Genomic DNA, 2,751 nt, shown 5'->3' with positions numbered 1-2,751 from the left:
GATTCGCTCCGACAAATGCAGCAGAAACAGGAATTCATGCAAACAAAAATTATAGATTTGGAGGCTTGGTCCCAGCGAAATAATATCCGCATTTATGGGACCTGAAGGTGAGGAAGAAAATAACATGATGGACTTTGTGGTCAAATTACTGAAGTCAGAGCTGGCCACCTCCTCAATCTGAAAATACAGCGCTGCCACAGAGCTCTTGTCCCACGACCACCACAGGAAGCTCCGCCATGCTCCATAGTAATTAACTTTCAGGAGTATAAAACTAAAGAACTGATCCTGTCATCTGCTTGGAAGAAGAAGGAGCTCTTTTATAAGGACACAAGAGTTTATTTTGACCACGACTACCCGACGGAGATAGTTAAGAAAAGAAGAGAGTATGCAGGAATAAGGAGAGTGCTTAAGGAGAAGGGTGTGCGGTTCCAGACCCCCGTCCTGCCAAGCTCAAGGTGTTTTTGGTTGGTGGACCCAGGATTTACAATGACGCAAGAGTAACCTGCGGAAAAGGGGGTTCCCGATCAACCAAAATGAGCCCGGTGGGAGAGGGTTGGGGACAAGCGTCGGGGACAAGTGTCGGGGACAAGCGTCGCCAACGAGCATCCCACCCGAGAGAAACTGCGCGCTTTCCGCCACAACCCCCAGGAGACCCCCAGGAGATCTTAACCCATCTTCAGGGTCTGAATGTGTCTGATCTTCCTCAGCCCCGTCAGGTGAATTGATAATTAGCAAATGACTCGTAACAACTGTTATTCTCTTCCTCCTCCTTCTTAACTTTGATTTAAAGACTGACTTTTAAATTGAGATAAGCAGGTTTGTTTACAGAGGGAGAGTGGACTGGTGGAAAGACTGCCATGGTAGAGTACAATGTCAATTGAAGTAACTTTTGTAACTTCAAAGAGGGGCCCCTTTGTTAAATTAGGCTTTCCCCTCAGTTTTAAAGAGCATGTAAGTTCTCTAATTGTTGAAGTCAATTTGTTGTATGCTCACTGTGTTCTGTATTGTTCATATTTCAATAGTTGCTTATACCCAAGTTCAAGGGTAAGGTGTTACAGGTTGCAGCAGCCCATTATTGACACAAAGAAACAAAGCAAATGGACTATCAGGAATATAAGATAATAACACTTATTAACGTGAATGGGTAACATAATCCAGTGAAAAGGAGCAAGGTTATTGCTAAAATTAAAAGGGAAAATAATCAAATGGCTTTTTGGCAAAAGACATCTCTTTAACTCAGAACATAAAAAATAAAAAAAGATGGGGTTTATTAACACATTTTTTTCCTCTCAAATCTGGGCGTAAGAGGGGAGTGGCAATTTTACTTTCAAACAAGTTACAGTTCCAATTAACTGCTCAAATTAAAGATAAGGAAGGTCGCTATATCTTAGTGAAAGGCATGATTGACCACAAAGAAGTCACTCTGTTAAATGTATATATGCCACCAGGGCATGACAGATCATTTATTAAAAAAATATTTGACTTATTAACCCAAGAGTCATCAGGAACTTTAATCTGTGGGGGTGATTTGAATATCCAATTGCAACCCAAACTTGACTCGACAAATTTACACAAGAGAAGAAACCAAAACTCAGTATTCATGTGGAAAATGCTAAGGGAATTTGGTATGACAGATATATGGAGGGACCTACACCCCACAGAAAAGCAATTTACCTACTACTCCCCTTGTCGCAGAATATTCCAGATTGGATTACTTTTTTATCTCAGATGCAGATAGACATAGAATAAGTGAATGCAAGATAGGTGTTAGAGATGTCTCAGACCATTCAGGACTATACCTCTCTCTGCATCTAGATAATAAAAGGAAGAATACTCTATGGAGGCTCCATACTAGCTTATTGAATGATAGAGTTTGTAAGGAATATATAAAAGAAGAGTTAAAAGAATACTTGCTAAATAATGATGATGGAACAGTTTCACTAAATGTCCTGTGGGATGCTTGGAAGGCAGTACTTAGGGGTAAACTAATAGCCTTTGCAGCCCATAGGAAAAAGGAGAAACATAAACACTTAGCGGAGCTGCAGTCAAAACTGAAGAATCTAGAAACTCAACATTCAACTCAAAGAGACCAACAAGTATGGGCCCAACTAAAATGTATTAAACAAGAAATAAATCAGATTTATGACGAAGAAAATTAGAAAAAAAATTAGGTTTACCAAACAAAAATATTATGAAACCGGCCCAAAGGCTATGAAGCTTCTTTCTTGGAGACTACGTAAGCAACAAGCTGAAAGAACTGTTTACAAAATGAGAAACCCAAAAAACAAAAAAGTCTGCCATAAACTGGAAGAAATTCAGCAAGCCTTTGAAGCCTACTATAAGGACTTATACACTCAACCTGACAAAGCTGATGACTCAGTAATTAATGAGTTCTTAAAATCTCTGGATCTTCCCTCAATAGGAGAGCATCAGAATAATGTACTCACTGCTGAGATAACCGCTGAAATGGGTGGCGCTGTTTCTCGACTAAAGACCAACAAAGCACCAGGGTCAGATGGATTTGTTGGTGAATGGTACAAAACATTCAAGCCTGAGTTGACTCCACTTCTTCTCAGATGCTTTAACCACACCCTTAAGGAAGGCCATATGCCCCAATCTTGGAGCGAGGCAATAACATCAATAATTCCTAAGGAAGGCAAGGACAATGGAGAATGTAGCTTATATAGGCCAATATCCATTTTGAATATGGACTATAAGTTATTTGCCTCAATTATGGCCAAAAGGATAGAA

This window comes from Morone saxatilis, unplaced genomic scaffold, assembly GCF_004916995.1.
Source record: "Morone saxatilis isolate NCDOM2014 unplaced genomic scaffold, NCSU_SB_2.0 Contig7, whole genome shotgun sequence".
Classification (NCBI taxonomy): domain Eukaryota; kingdom Metazoa; phylum Chordata; class Actinopteri; family Moronidae; genus Morone; species Morone saxatilis.
This window is presented reverse-complemented; position numbering follows the sequence as displayed.